This window comes from Pogonomyrmex barbatus, unplaced genomic scaffold (assembly GCF_055798465.1).
Source record: "Pogonomyrmex barbatus isolate J1 unplaced genomic scaffold, ASM5579846v1 scaffold5, whole genome shotgun sequence".
NCBI classification, from domain to species: Eukaryota; Metazoa; Arthropoda; class Insecta; order Hymenoptera; family Formicidae; genus Pogonomyrmex; species Pogonomyrmex barbatus.
Window position 1 is genome coordinate 3,804,797 of NW_028297149.1, and position 16,907 is coordinate 3,821,703.

The 16,907-nt window shown below is 34.3% G+C and overlaps 1 protein-coding gene and 1 long non-coding RNA gene across 15 annotated transcripts in view; one reads left to right on the plus strand and one right to left on the minus strand.

Annotated features, from left to right (window-relative positions):
* Positions 1 to 16,907, plus strand: part of LOC105422389 (uncharacterized protein F13E9.13, mitochondrial) — a 263,236-nt gene that overhangs the window by 35,621 nt on the left and 210,708 nt on the right. The window lies entirely within an intron of this gene.
* LOC148935351 (uncharacterized) lies at positions 4,299 to 8,940 on the minus strand. Of its 2 annotated transcripts, none has more exons than XR_016140393.1 (3): positions 8,808 to 8,940; positions 8,441 to 8,577; positions 4,299 to 8,367 (listed from the first exon to the last, which is right to left on the minus strand). It is a non-coding gene; the product is annotated as an uncharacterized LOC148935351 (long non-coding RNA). The 2 variants fall into 2 exon arrangements; XR_016140394.1 differs by having other exon boundaries at positions 4,299 to 7,623; positions 7,961 to 8,577.

Below are 16,907 nucleotides of genomic sequence, written 5' to 3' on the forward strand. Positions count from 1 at the left end.
ATGGTACTGGACAACCGTCGAATCAAGGTTAGAGAGATAGCAGAGGTTATGGGCATATCGAAAGAACGCGTTTGTCATATTGACTGAAAAATTGGATATGCGCAAGCTATCCGCGCGTTGGGTGCCGCGCTTGCTCACTTTGGACCAAAAACGAATTCGAATGAATATTTTCAAGATGGAGCGATTCAAGCGAAAAGAGTCAGATTTTCTGCGTCGATTCATAACTGTAGATGAAACTTGGATCCACCACTACACTCCAAAGACAAAAGAACAGTCAAAATAGTGGACTGCAAAGGGTCCTGCAAGTAAACCTGCTCCGAAAAAGGTGAAGACGGTTCCATCAGCTGGGAAGATGACGACTGTTTTTTGGGATAGTCACGGAATTGTGTGTATCGACTATCTTGAAAAAGATAAAATAATAACGGAAGCGTATCATTACGCAGCATTACTTGATAAGCTGAAGGCAGAAATTGCAAAAAAACGGCCGCTTTTGAAGAAAAAGAAAGTGCTGTTCCATCAAGACAACGCACCTGCTCACACTTCGGCGGTCGCCATGGCCAAAATTCACGAACTGCACTTCGAATTGATTGACCATCCACCGTATTCACCAGATCTGGCCCCTAACGACTTTTTCCTGTTTCCTAAGCTTAAAGTTTCGCTTGGAGGACAGAGATTTTCATCGAACGAGGAGATCATCGCATACGTAAACGCCTATTTTGCGGAGCAAGACGCCAACTACTATTTGGAGGGGTTAAAGAGGTTAAAGTATCGTATGGGAAAAGTGTATCGACTTAAAAGGAGATTATGTTGAAAAATAAAACTATATTTGACCGAAAAAATATTTGTTTCTATGTTAGGCTCAAAACTATTCAGATTACCCTCGTATATACACTAATATTAATGTTCATCAATATTTTATAACGAAAAAATTGCGCAAATGTAAAATAAATATTTAATTATATAAGTATAGTCTTGCTCCTTTCGGATTGTAGAAGTAGCATGAATTGTGGAACTAGCACGGATACACACCAAAATGAGATTTTATCGGCAATGTCAGAAAATGGAATTCGCTATTTAGATCCTACATGCTAAAATGGAACTTGGCGTTAGATCCTACATGCTAAAATGGGGCGTTAGTGTACGGGGGTTTCGACGGTTCCACGAAAAAGGCCGGGATGGCCGCTTTCAGGTTTCTCTCTGATAGTATCCATGACTACTGTTATATATAAATGTGTATATACAAATACATTTATTATATGCGTATTTATGCATATACATACATAACTAGATTTGTATGCAATTCGATATTTTTAAAATATCCTACAAATAGTGTCTAGTAGTGTAGTAAATATCTATATATAATTCATATATGTATATATTTCATTGGCTTTCATTGGCCTTACTTTTTTGGCAAGAAATTATTAAGTTATTTATGTTTTTGGCATTTTATAAAAGTTGCCAGCGCATGATTAACACCTATGGCACGTTATTAAATATCAGCCAGCACATGATTAATGCCTCTGACATGTTATTAATACCGGCCAGCACACAATTAACGCCTCTGGTACGTTATTAATTTCGGCCAGCACATAATTAACGCCTCTGGCACGGTGATATCATCCAATGCACGATTGATGTCTCTGAAATTTTATTAATCCTAATCTACACATGATGGATGCCTCTGGTACATTATTAATACCGGCCAGCCCACGATTAACGCCTCTGACTCGTTATTAATACTGGCCAGCACACAATTAACACCTCTAACACGTCATTAATACCGGTCAGTATACGATTAATGCCTCTAGAACAGTAATATCCATTTTATTGATATTTGGCAGCGCATGAATGGGAGATAACCAAAACGAGCAAAGTAATAATGATCGTAACGAGCAGTATATCTTACCAACCCTTAAATGTAACACGTATTTATTACTTATTACGTATGTATTACGTATGTATTACTCAACTCTTGTTATTAAAAAAAATCGCTGCTGCATTATATGAAAGGACTGAAAGGACTGAAAATGAGGAGCAACGTGAGGCACACACACAAAACATGAGGCACATACATGTGCACCCAACGTTTCGAGTACTTTCAGATAATAGAAGAGAATAGAAATACTCTCTCGCGCTCGACGCGCCGTAAAAAGAGAAAGAAATATTATCGTACTCTTTCGTGCTTCACGCGCCGTGAGAAGAGAATAAAAATATTAATAAAAATATTATCGTACTCTTTCGTTCTCGAATGTCTGCGAACGTCTCGAACATATCTTGGTTATCACTGACAATTGTTGATATATAGTGAATTGAAAAGAGTAAGCAGATATTGATAATGTAAACGAAAACAAAAATCGTTATAGATATATGATTATTGTATTTTGCATATAATATTCATTATAATAACTAAAAATATTTTAAGATCTTCAAAATATGATTTGAAAGCTTATAGGAAAAGTAAATGGAAAAGTACTACCTGAATGCTGGCTCGACCGCTAAACATCGAACGGTAATGGAAGAACTCTCCGAAATCGGGCCGAAATGTTCAACTAATTCCACCCTGATATAAATAATATCAAGTAATTATTGTAAACTTGAAATTATTTATCCATATTTGTTCAATATCTAAGAATTTTTTGAGACCCTCAAAATATGATTTATATCAGAGATAAATGGGAAAGTCCTATCTGAATACTGGTATGCTATCATTTATTATGTTATTTCGGTTTTCAATTTGTAATATGTAGAATGCTATATCTAATTGTGTGTGTGCGCGCGCGCATACATATACAAACACATACACAATCAGACTTTTACTTTAGAGATCCTATTCTATATAGTAGAAACTTTTTAGTAAGAGTCTGGTCATCACATATCTTTTCAATATCTCGATTTTGAAATGTTTTGATTGGTCCACCATTTTTTCTCTAATGATAATGATATAATGTCACGTGACATCGATCATCTGGCGATCGTTGAGCTTATTTTCGACGTTTTTTTCTTTTATTTTTATTATAAAAAGAAAAAGATAAGGAGAAATTATATATTCTACAAGATTTTTTGGATATAATTGCCGTACATAAATCTTCAAAACATTGTAATCATTTTCAGGATTGTAAACTATTTTCGGAATTTCCTACTCAGTCAAATATTGATATGTCATACGTATTTCAAAAAGTAGAAGAATTAAATTATATAGAAAATAGTATTTTATATAATATCGCTAGTTACATAGTAACGAGTATTAAAAAAAATACACAACTTTGTGAGCAATATATTAATAGGTGTAAAACGTCTCTAGTTTCGCGTAGATCGGGTTTCGCAGGATAGCGTCGGTCGGATATGGTCAGGATTCGGTAAGAGAAATAAAATATCGTGAGCCTCTTTAGTTTATATATATCTAAGTCTATGTTTACAGTTCCGACTGGCTGCGGTTTTTTTGTATGTACAATATTTACAAGTATCTTTCGGAATTTCGTCGTTGGTACGGTGAAAAGACGCGCAGTTTCTATGTATTGTATAATCGCTCGATTCACGGTCGGTTCTCCGAATTTCGGCGCGTTCACGGTAGGCGCGGGCGCGACGGTGCGCGGTTTTCGGCCGGCTTGTTGTGACGGATCAGCTGTTTGTGTGTATGGTTTGTCAGGGATTCGTGCTATGACGCTTCGAATGCAGAAAGCTCCCTACTTCTCGATCGTCAGAGGAAGATGTGCACAAGGGCTTACTTTTTGGAGCCCAGATTGAGAAGCTCCTCAATCTGTGAATAACTTGTGCGTTTGGATTAAAGGAGCGATCGGCCAGAAGCTCCTGGCACGATAGGTAGCACCCTAAATCGCTTTTGGAGATGACTAGGAGTATCGAGAGCAGTACTGGACTGGCTACTGTCTCGCCGGTCTCGATTATCTCTCGGAGTTGCCTAATATACCCGAGCCGGCCGTCGGTCGGGAGTCGTCGGGTACGGGTCGGCCGAACTCGGGTCGGGGTAGTTCCGGGGGATGCCTTTGCCGGAATCCTCGCGATAATTCGCCGAACGCGCTCGGGAATTCCGCGAGGATGTTCGGTGGCGCGGTCAGTAGCGGAGCCGGCGGCGGTGGCCTTACCGTATGCGTGTTTGTCCACGTAGCGCGCACGTGAAGCCGCGTGATCTCTGGTTTGCCGCGTCCGTTGTTCGACGGGATTTTCACGACGGTGGGATCGCGGAAGGATCGCCGTGTCGGCGCCCCGACGGTTGATCGGTCGGGGACGCTTTAACATTATTAATAATTGAGGGGGGTGAGTCGGGTGTTATTATAAGTGTAGGTTCTACAAATCGAAATTTTTCACGACATGCAAAATTAGTACGATAGTAAGAAAATGAAAAAGATAACACTTTACTTTTTGTTCTAATCAACTAAGCAAACATTCGAAATATTTAAAAAACTGAAATATATATTCAGAAAATATCAAAAATCTATTTGCAATAATGAGAAGTTTTTAATTAACAAAATTTCTTAATATTTTAAATAATAATCATATCTTACAATATCATAATTTAAATACTAAAAACAGATTTGCAGTTTATAGATTAAGGATATCTAATAAAAAAAGAATTATTAAATTATAAATATTATAACAGTAAGTCAATGGCAATGCAATAAAATAAAATAAACTGTTAAACTTTGTTTATTTAATTTCTTCCTTGCTCTAAAATATCATTTTGCACTTATCATTAGTTACATGTTATATCACTGTTACAAAAATGTAATTACTGTCCAATATAATACTAGAAATTATTTATTTTGAATATTAAAAACACTAAATAATATTGCTTTTAATATTCAAATTAATCACTACTTTTCAGCATTCGATTTCTATAAACATGTACGTTACATATCTAAAAATAATTTTGTTAAGATTTTATTAAAGAAAAAGAATTGTGTCACAATCTACGAAAAATAGAATCTGCCTGAATAATATTCGAAACCGATATATGTTTCGTAAGTTTTTCTGAGGTTATGTATGTTCCATCATTTTGTAAGTTTTTTGTGATTATGTATGTTTCATCATTTCATACGCTTGCGCTAAAGCTATCCCCTCTTAAATTAGAAAAAAATGGTGAACCAATCAAAACGCTTCAAAATCGAATTTGTGATGGCCAGTAGGTCTATTCTCTAACTTCTTAACGACAGTTACTAGGTAGGGATGTCATTACGCAGATTTAACGACACTATAACGAAAAATAGTATTCTGTAATTTAACGTAACGATAAATGTCGTTAAAAGTATCACTAAAGTCAAATCTTATCGTTAAGATATTGAGGGGTATCGATTCCTCAATAAGCCATAACGACAACATAACATATAGATATCAATCAACATATCAATCAATAATAATGTTCCGAAGCGGCTCCGAATAGTAATACGGAAGTGTGCAAGTATAGTATAATTTTATAATTTAAATATATGAACATCATAAACTTATTTTAAACATATTAAATATTAAGAAGAACACGCAAAAAGTAATATTACAATAAAATATTTTAATTAAAAGCAATGTATTATTAATGTTAATAAACTAATCTAAGGATATTAAAATAAATAAATAAATAGATATAGATATATATTTAGATATATATAAATAGATATTATATTTTACTTATGCACTGCAAAAAATGTTGGAAGCATTTAGACGCTGCTTAATCCGGAACGATTTGCCGGAAAGGGAGCTGAGAGAAGTTCGTACCTCACAGGAGAAAAGTTTTCTCCGTCCCCACGGAGTCAAGTTTCAGACAATCAGTCGGCGATAGCGACAGCATCAATTCCTTAATCTGCGGCAATGCTAGCTTCGCAAATACAGAATTTGGAGGAAAGGAGGAGGAAAAGTACAATCACTTTAGAAATTAAGGATTATCTAAAAACTACTAACTACCACTAAAAAGATAGAACTTACATATCATGTAGCGTCCTCGCTAACCCGTAGTGTTAGTGATATAATATTAGGTCGTGATTTTTTGGGAGAGCAAAAAGTTGTTGTAGTATATAACGCCGCAAGTTGTAACGGAGCGCATCCCTCCGCTCCATTCCTCCTCCGAATTTCCCCCGACCGACCATCCGTCGGGGACCGCCGAACACCAGGCGGAGTGCGGCAGTGGCCGCAAAGAGGCAGTAATGCCTCCTCTTTTTAATCTAGCAATACGCGAACTCCGAAGCGTCGGAGAATACTACGAAAACATGTATGTTTTCGTGGTATTTCCCCGCACCGCGCCAAGCGTCGCGCCAACAAGCGCTAACGCACTCCGCATCGCGCCACGCATCGTACCACTGAGCGTGAACGCGTCCCGCGCCGCACCGACGCCGCGCCACACAACTGAGCGAGCGTCCCGCACCGCGCCACGACCGCGTCCACAAGCGCGTAACCACCCCCGCACCGCGCCGTTACCTTCCCACCGAATTCCTTCCATACCTTTAATCATCCCTCGCTCCTATTCTGTCTAATCCCCAAAAAACCAATTATACCCGATCCTTTTTTCCGCTCCTGGGGAGAGAGATGCTAACCCTGAGATCGACCAATCCGACCGATCCGACCGAAAATACCGAGGTCGATCTCGGGTATAAAAAGGCATCGTTCTCCACAGAAAAGCACTCCTCATTGACTCCTGTTCCTAGCTCCGTTTTCCGAGAGCCCGTCTCAAGGAAGCGAGCATCCGAAACCGGTAGCAAGCCTGAATTTTGTTGGGGCTCTCCCCAACGCGCCAAGTTCGCTTGGCCCTTTCGAAAGCCGTTTCCGTATCTCGTACGGCAAGCCGAGAGTTGCTGGGGTCTCCCCAGCGCGTCGAGTTCGCTCGCCCCGACTCCGCCATTTCCGAGATTTCTCCGCCGGGTGTCGGGGTTCTCCCCGATACCACCTCTCCGAGCACCAGGGTACACCCTGGTCGGCCGAGTATACTCGACACCGCCACTTTCTTCTCCGCACACAGCTGGGGTCCTCCCCGGCTGGCCGAGTTCCACCCTCGCGACAACACCCGCGACATGCGTGCACGTTTAAATCAACGCCGATTTAAAGGCCCGCGACGAACACGTGCGACACCGCCGCCGCCGCGCGCGCCCCGCGCCACCGAACTGCGCGCCGCGATCAGTATCGCGCCGACCGCCCGAGCGATATCTCATTTGGTATCTACGCGCTATCCGCGTGCCGATCGCCGTCTCGCCCGTCCGCGGTCACGAACAATTGACGCGAAGATTCGGTGCATTCCATCGCGCCATTGTTAATTAAATAAAGCATCGTTATTTGTTATAATTATCGCCTAACAATTTAATAACAACTTTCTGTCTCCAACGTCCTCGCTTCCCCTCCTGGCAACCGACTGACCGTTCTCCGCGCGGGAAAGCGAGACCGTTTTAAAGTAATAATCAAAATGAATCGTTACAATTGGTGCTACCAACCGAAGTATGCTATGTAGAACGGAATATTGAGTCAATAATTAAAGATATTGAAATTGATTTTGAGTAATCAGTTAAACAACAATTAAAAGAGTTGATTTTAGAAGTAGAAAATTTAGACTTACCAGTAATAGACGATGATTATTCAGTCAAAGTATTCTTAAGAGACGATTCCACGTATGCGTACGCCTCACAAAGATTTGCTCTGCAAGAAAGAATTCAAATTCGTGAAATTACAGATAATTTACTCGAACGTAATATCATTAAACTAAGTAGCTCGCCTTATTGTGCATGTATCATTCCAGTGAAGAAAAAGAATGGCCAACTCAGGCTTTGCGTAGATTTACGGCCGTTAAATGCACGTGTTCAAAAACAAAAATATCCTTTCCCTCTGATCGAAGACAGTTTATCACGATTAAATAATAAATCTGTTTTTACTTTATTGGATTTAAAGAATGGATTTCATCAAATAAAAGATCCGGATTCTACCAAGTATTTTTCGTTTGTCATACCGCATGGACAATTTGAATTTCTATGTTTACCATTTGGTTATTCCGAGTCGCCAGTCAAATTCCAAATTCCAAAAAAGAATAGTGCAAATTTTGCAACCATTGATTAGGGAGGACAAGATCCTAGTGTATATAGACGATATTCTAATACCGTCCGATTCCATTGATTTGATTCTGAAAATCTTAAGAGAAATGTTAATAATTCTAAAGAGTTATGAATTTCAGTTAAATTATAGTAAATGTCTTTTCATACGCCGCGAATTAGAATATTTAGGTTATATAATAAGAGAAAACGAGATTTCCATGAGTCCGCGACACACGCAATCGATTCGTGATTTTCCACAACCAAAAACGCTACAAGATATTCAAAGATTTTAGAACTTACTAATTACTTCCGGAAATTTATTCAGGATTACACGATAGCCAAATCACTGCAAAATCTGTTAAAGAAAACAGTCGAATTTAATTTCAATGATGAATGTATCGAAGCTTTTAATCAACTTAAAAGAAAACCTCATATCCAGTGCTTCGCATTTACAATCCAAAGACCGCAACCGAGTTGCACACTGATGCCAGTACCTGTGGTCTCGGTGCAATCCTGCAGAAACAAACAGATAATCGTTGGGCTCCCATAGCCTATTTTAATCAGTCTGTAAACAGGGCGGAAATAAATTATCATTCTTTTGAGCTTGAGATGCTAGCTATTGTTCGTGTCATTGAATGCTTTCATATATATTTATATCGAATTCAACGTTGTTACCGATTGTAATGCGTAGTTCACGTAATAAATAAAGCCAATTTATAATACTATCTTGTATATAGAAAAGGAACAGATCGCCCCCATTCGCTATTCCTGAAACAATGATAAATCCGTACTTACCACGATAATCTGCATTGCGGCTTTAAAAAAACTTTTGAAGGCATTCATAGCGCATACAGAGTTGCCAAATTCGAGAAGTTGCAGCATGCCACACAAGCAAGCAGCCCGTGAACGTGTGCTCGCCAGGGATGCCATTTCATGTATTATTGCAGCCACGCTGCAGCACGTAGAGGAGATAGGCTGGCACACACACTAGCGCAAGCGCTCGTCCGTGTATGCTCCGCGCTTCGGCCAGCTTCGAGCGGTAGAGAAGGAATACCGACAACTGCTGTCTTCTTCTTTCTCGAGAAACGCTGTACCGCTGATTTGAAGCTGGCGTCTCATGACATGACACGAATTAATTATGCGAGACGCGATGCCATTGTCGATTATTTTTACACTTTATACATTTATTTTATTAAGTTAATAACATTATTACAATATATTTTTTTCATACATAAATAAAAATTAAAATTTGTAAATACAAAAATCCAATATATATCCAATATATATGCTCTTTGCCAATATACGCTTTTTATTTGCAAAAAGTAATTATTATATTAAAAAAAATTTATTGTGATCTTATAAAGATATTTAGATATAGCTATTAAAAACTGAATAAATATATAAATATATAAATAAATAATATACATATATATATTATATATATTTATATTATATATATATATATATATATATATATATATATACCAATAAATATATAAAATAAATATTAGATATATTATTATATAAAAGAAAGTTGCTGAATATAAAAAGGCTATATAGCTTTTATGATATTAATAAATAATAGATAATAAAAATTAGATAATAAAACTAATAATTGATATGAATATATCAATCGCAAAAAGAAATTCAAATTATGTTAACACTCTTATCTTTTCATTATTGTTATTAGTTTTTAAATGTTTAATGCTTCTTTGATAAATTTTTATTAAAAGAAGTATTAATTATTCTTTTTAGTAATAATTTATCAAAGAAGCATTAAACATTTAACAATAAATAACAATAATGAAAAAGTAAGAGTGCTGACATAATTCACTTAAATTTATTTTTGCGATTGATATATTCTTTTTCATATCAACTATTAGTTTTACTATTATCAATTATATTTATTAAATAAATTATAAATAATGTTAATATAATATAATATAAATAATATTAATAATTTTAAATAATATTAATATATTAATTCTTTATAATTGTGAATATATATATATATATATATATATATATATATATATATATTCACAATAAAAAAATATAAAATTAAATATTATATATTAAATATAATTAATTAGAGGAACTTGTTGTGTAAATTGATAATCCACGATAGGATAAACAATATAGGATGAATCTGTTTATAAATTTATATATTGTTGTTTTAAAATTATATTATTAGATTAATAATTAAACAATTTTTGATATTAAATTTAAATTCAAATCAAAATGTAGTTTGGACAGGGTTTAAAATGAGTTACAGTTTAATAGATTATTTGAATATTAATTTTTAATAATTAATTGAGGAAGAATTTAATTAAATTTAATATAATTTTATTAATTAGTAATAGATTTATAATGTGTACAAATTGTCCGTCATTCTCATTAATACATGAGTGAGAGAAGTCGTAACATAGTAAATATATTGGAAAATGTATTTAGATAAAATTTCATTTAAAGAATTTATTGGAATAATACTGTTAAATTTAAGAAAAACTTAGTTTTAATTCTAAATGTAAAAATTAATTATTTTGAGGATAATGTAAATTATTTATTGGTAAATAAAATTATGTTTGGGAATTAGTTATAGTAATAAATGAAGAAATAATTTTTTGTAATTATAAAGTTAAGTAATGTAAATGAAAAAGTTTTAATGTAAGGAAGATAATTTTATTTTACCTTTTGTATCAGGGATTAATAAATTATGTTTTTATTTATAAAAATATTCTCGAATTTAGAATGGCTAGGAAGAATATAATAGTTGTAATGTAAAATAATTATTATTAATAACTTTTTAGAGAAGAGATTTTAGTCAATTTTAAAGATATTTAGTTCTTTTTGAATAAATTTAATTTTTATTTGGTTGTATGAATATGGGACAATAAATTTTAATTATGTTGTGGAATAAAATAAATTTTAATTAATTTATTTTATTAAGTTTTTATGATTTTAATGAACTGTAAATTATTTTAAATAATAAAATGTTTGTATTTTTTGTATTTTTATATTTTTTATTTAAAATAATATTTTTTTATAATTATATTTTTTTCAATATTTCTTCCCCGGCCTCTTCCTTCTTCATTTCCTTCCGGGCCTCTTTCTCCTCTCCGGCCCCCCCCTCCAACTATATCTCATACATCCCCCTCGTTGCAAGGCCTTCTTGCACGGCAGCGCCCACCACTGTTTCGTCTATAAGGCTGAAAATAATTAAATGTCAAAATATTAATATGTTTACATATATATGTATTATACATGACATATATGTGTGTATTTATATACATATAATTATTTAAATAAATAATACCACTATCTTGCTGCTGCTGCTGTTGCTGCTGCTGTTGTTGCTGCTGCTGCGGTTGTTGTTTCTGTATAAAAAAAACTTTTGTTGAAAAATCTAAAAATTACAAATTAATCAGATACAGATCTGGAAATAATTTTATTGGACCATCAATATTATTATGTAAGACACTTAAACATAATAATAATGTTCACAAAAATGTTTCTGATCTAGCAACCGATTTAAATATAACAGATTTCACAGATAATCATTTTAAAGATCCAATAAAATTATTTATATATTAGTATCTGTCCAAATTTTTATATTTGTCAGTAAAAGCGTTTTTTTTCTTATCAGCAAGTTTACTTGCTCCCGCAGCTGTTGCAATTGCAACTCATGTTGCTCTCTTAATTGCTGCATTTGTAGCTCATGCTGTTTCTGCTGCTGTTGCATCATATCAGCAAACTTTTTCTTTTGCTCTGTAAAATATATAAACTATATAATAGTAACATTATTATACTACTGATTATACTACTGATATCAGATAATGATAAAATTTTAATACATGCATACGCACGTACACGCGTACACGCAGGCACACGTACGCACAGGCACACGCAGGCACACGCACATGCAGGCACACGCACACGCATACGATAATGAAGCATAAATTAATATTAATATTAAATTAGATTGAAAATGTGATTTATATTTCTTAAATAATAATAAATTGTAACCTGTCATTGCGTCGTCGAGTGCTGTTCGCTGTGTCGCCGAATAAGAAAGAAATAACGATCTCGATTTTCCATTGTTTATCTCACGATGCGCGACGATTTCATTTGTCTTTCGGTGACTTTGTGTACCGTCTTTTGATCACATCGTATATCGTATCCTATACATCTTGACTTTTTAATATTGAAGAATATATTCGAGATTAAAAGGTATAACTTTCCATATACACATTTACACACACACACACACACACACACACACACACACACACACACACACACACACACACACACACACACACATATTCACATATACGTACGTACGGAGAGAGACGATTTAGGATCGTAAAATATTTTGACCAATAACAGAATCCTGATCTCTTTCCGTGACACACGCATACATATAATTTTCATATTATATTTCTATTTCTCTTTTTATCTTTTTTCGATTTTTTTGTCCTTTTATAATTGATATGAAAATGTGTGACGAATCAATCAAAAAACGTAAACGAAGTTTTATAAAAGCTTAGCTTACTGATATAATAGATATCAATCATGGATACGCGAAGTATCAAGTAATAATAGTCAGTATCATTGTAGCATTTGCAATAAGAATTTTTCATGTAGTTCATTAATTTCTCGCCATGCAGATTCTGCATATCATAAAAATAATCTTAAAAAAAGGATCATCATTACCTAACAATGATGAAAAATAAAAAAAATATCTCAACCAGTTTTTCAACAGAAATGGTTAGATATCGAAGAATTTAAATGTTGGTTATGAGAAGTACCTAATAATGCAAATTTATCTTTTTGTTCCATTTGCAATAAAACTATTACTGGTGGTTTAGCACAAATATATCGTCATGCAGAATCCAAAGCACATTTAGATAAATATAAAAGTTTCATTGAGATAAATAAATCAAATCAAAATTTGCAAACGGAAGATAATAAATCATTTTTGTCGTTTGATGAGCGTAAAAAGTTAGCAGAAATTAGATATGCCGCACTAATTGCCGATAAAAATATTTCTCATCAAACTGCAAAAGAGATTTTTCATTTTTTTCAACATATAGGAAAAGATCTTAATATATTCGAGAGAATAGGACCATCATCTCTCTGGAGTACCGGTCGTGGGGATTCGAAAGAATACATGTATATATGTATATTGTAATATATATATATATATATATATATATATATATATATATATATATATGTGTATCATTGTATTGTTGACGTGTTATTCTAAACACGTTATTTGCGATAAATATCATCACATGCCTCGGTAGTCGAAAGGATAAGATGCCTGCCCGGTAAGCAGGAAATCCAGGTTCGATTCCTGGCTGAGGTGGTATTTTTTCGCAAAATAATTACGAGTTTTCACGACTGGTTCGTGGTCGGGCCCCGCCGTGACGCACACCCTCCCTTCTTATTCGGGGGCTCGAGCCATGCTTGATGCAATCTCTCCTGTCGTGCTCCAGGAGGATTATTTGTATATTTGCCAATGGTGTTGGAGGGTGTCGCCGCTGCAGTCCGACCTGCATCCATCGAGAGAATAGGACCATCATCTCTCTGGAGTACCGGTCGTGGGGATTCGAAAGAATACATGTATATATGTATATTGTAATATATATATATATATATATATATATATGTGTATCATTGTATTGTTGACGTGTTATTCTAAACACGTTATTTGCGATAAATATCATCACATGCCTCGGTAGTCGAAAGGATAAGATGCCTGCCCGGTAAGCAGGAGATCCAGGTTCGATTCCTGGCTGAGGTGCTATTTTTTCGCAAAATAATTACGAGTTTTCACGACTGGTTCGTGATCAGGTCCCGTCGTGACGCACACCCTCCCTTCTTATTTGGGCAAAAAGCACGAGCATGAGTCGTACAAAATGTAAAAATATTATTACAAATGTTTTATGATTGAAACGGAACGTGTCGTTAACAAAATTCAGAACATAAAATTTTCAATATTTACTGACGAAACGTCTCATATTTGTAATACTAAATGAATGACTTTTATGATACGATACGTTGACCCGGAGACATTAGATGTTCGTTCACAATTAACTAAATTAATTAATATTGATGCCAAAGATTCCAGCGCAGAAAAATTGTTTCAAGCATTTAAATGTGAAATGTGGAAAATAAAAATACCATTTTTAAATATTATAGTTCTATCATGCGACAATGCATCTGTCATGATAGGAAAATTTTCATCATTAAAAAAAAAATTAGAAGAAGTATGTCCATTTATTAACATTTATTAACACATTTATTAACATTTACATGCCCTTGCCATTCTGCCGCATTAATAGCGCATGCTGCATGTAATAAAATATCAGAATTTTGCGAAGAATTTTTACGAAAAATTTCTAATTTTATTAACAATAGCCCCAAACGATTATCTATTTACAATGAATTTTCTGAGTGTTTCCAAGAACAAATCACAAATTGTTAAAATTATGTGATACACGCTGGCTTTCTCATTACTTATGTGTAGAAAGACTTCTGGAATCTTGTTTTGAATGCTGTTCGATCACTTCCAAATTCAAATGCCGACCCAGAGAGAATGTTTTCCTCTTTAAGTAATTTAAAAACAAAAAATCGAAATAGATTATCGTCGGCTTTCATTAATGCCACGTGTGTTTTAAAATCAGGATTAAGGGTGAGAGGAGAAACATATTTAAATGGTGATTGAAGAAAAGTATTTGTCTCTTATGTCAACAGATAAATTATATGCTAATATTGCTAAAAAAAAACGCAGTACTTTAAGGTTACATGCCGTGAATGACAATGAAATTGCTGGTCCCTCGTGGGCAGGTTAAAAATGTTAAATATTAGATTATTAGAATCTTGTCCATAGTAGATATCACACTTAAAGAGAATTAGCGTGTAAAAAATCTTGTCCATAGCAAACATCACGCTTAAAGAGAATAAGCGTGTAAAAAATCTTGTCCATAGCAGATATCACGCTTAAAGAGGATAAGCGTGTAAAAAATCTTGTCCATAGCAGACATCACGCTTAAAGAGAATAAGCGTGTAAAAAATCTTGTTTGCGGGAGATATTATGAGAAAAAAAAAGCGAATTTGTATCAGTAATTGTATGCATATAGTTATACATAACACACACACACACACACACCACACCACCCACACATCCACACACACACACACACACACACACACACACACACACACACACACACACACACACAGGGAAATGTAAAAAATCAATTTTGCAATATTAAAAAATTAATTTTTAATATTACAATAATTAAATTATTTAAATTATTTTTTATTAATAATTTAAATAAATAATTTTTTACATTTCCCTCCTGACAAAAGAGATCACCACCTTCTCGCGATTTCCGTCGAGCAACAATATATACGTTTTATATTTATAGAAAATAAATACAGTAAAAGTACAAGGAATACAATATACAATATACGCTAAGTTTTTAATAATTATATCTAAATATCTTTATAAGACGACAATAAATTTTTTTTAATATAATAATTACTTTTTGCAAATAAAAAGCGTATATATTGGCAAAGAGCATATTGGATTTTTGTATTTACAAATTTTTATTTTTATTTATGTATGAAAAAAATATATTGTAATAATGTTATTAACTTAATAAAATAAATGTATAAAAGTGTAAAAATAATCGACAATGGCATTGCGCCTCGCATGATTAATTCGTGTCATGTCATGAGACGCCAGCTTCAAATCAACGGTACAGCGTTTCTCGAGAAAGAAGAAGACAGCAGTTGTCGGTACTCCTTTTCTACCGCTCGAAGCTGGCCGAAGCGCGGAGCGTACACGGACGAGCGCTCGCGCTAGTGTGTGTGCCAGCCTATCCCCTCTACGTGCTGCAGCGTGGCTGCAATCGTACATGAAATGGCATTCCTGAGCGTGGCTGCAATCGTACATGAAATGGCATCTCTGGTGCTCGCGCCGAGTCGCGCTACTTCGACTAGCGTCAGGCAGTGAAAGAGGACAGTTGTACTGCTCTTTTTCTTTGTTTTCTGTCCTTTTTCTTTGTCAAGCGATAGCTAAAGCGTGCGCGATTCTTCGTGCTATGCCTGCTCTTCGCTCTCTCTCAACACACACACACACACACACACACACACACACACACACACACACACACACACACACACACACACACACACACACACACACAAAATATATATACATATATATATATATATATATATATATGTATTACAAATTTAATAATATAAATGTAATTATTAATTAATACGACAAATATAGTTATATATTTTCCAATGAATAAATATTTAAAATAAATATAATGGATTAGAAAATGATGAAAAGCAGGAGCGTCAATAAATAAAAAAAAAAAAAATCCACTCTTAGTCAATATATATGCATTTTTCTTAAAAAAAAACCTTCATTTTTAATATAAGAAAATGACTTATTTTTAATACAGAAAACGATTAAAAATTAATTTCAATGTTTTGTAACTATTCAGTGAGTACACTTTTTATTTCGTCAATTGTAAGTATAAATAACATTAAAAAAAAATAAAAAAGTAAATGTAATAAAGGAAAGTACTATTATTGTAATAAACTGCAATTTTATTGCAGTTTTATTAATAGATTACGTACATATTGTTGCTCAACGGAAACCGCGAGAAGGTAGCGGTCTCTTCCGTCAAAAAAATGTTTCTCACAACATAACGTGTTGCATTTTCAATGAATGAATGTATAGAAAAGAATAGAGAGTAGAGACAAAATAGTAGAAAGGACAGATAAAAAAAAAAGAGATAAGAAAAGTATAAGAAAGAAATTGAAGGATAGAAAGAAAAAAATAGAAAGAAAGAAAAAATA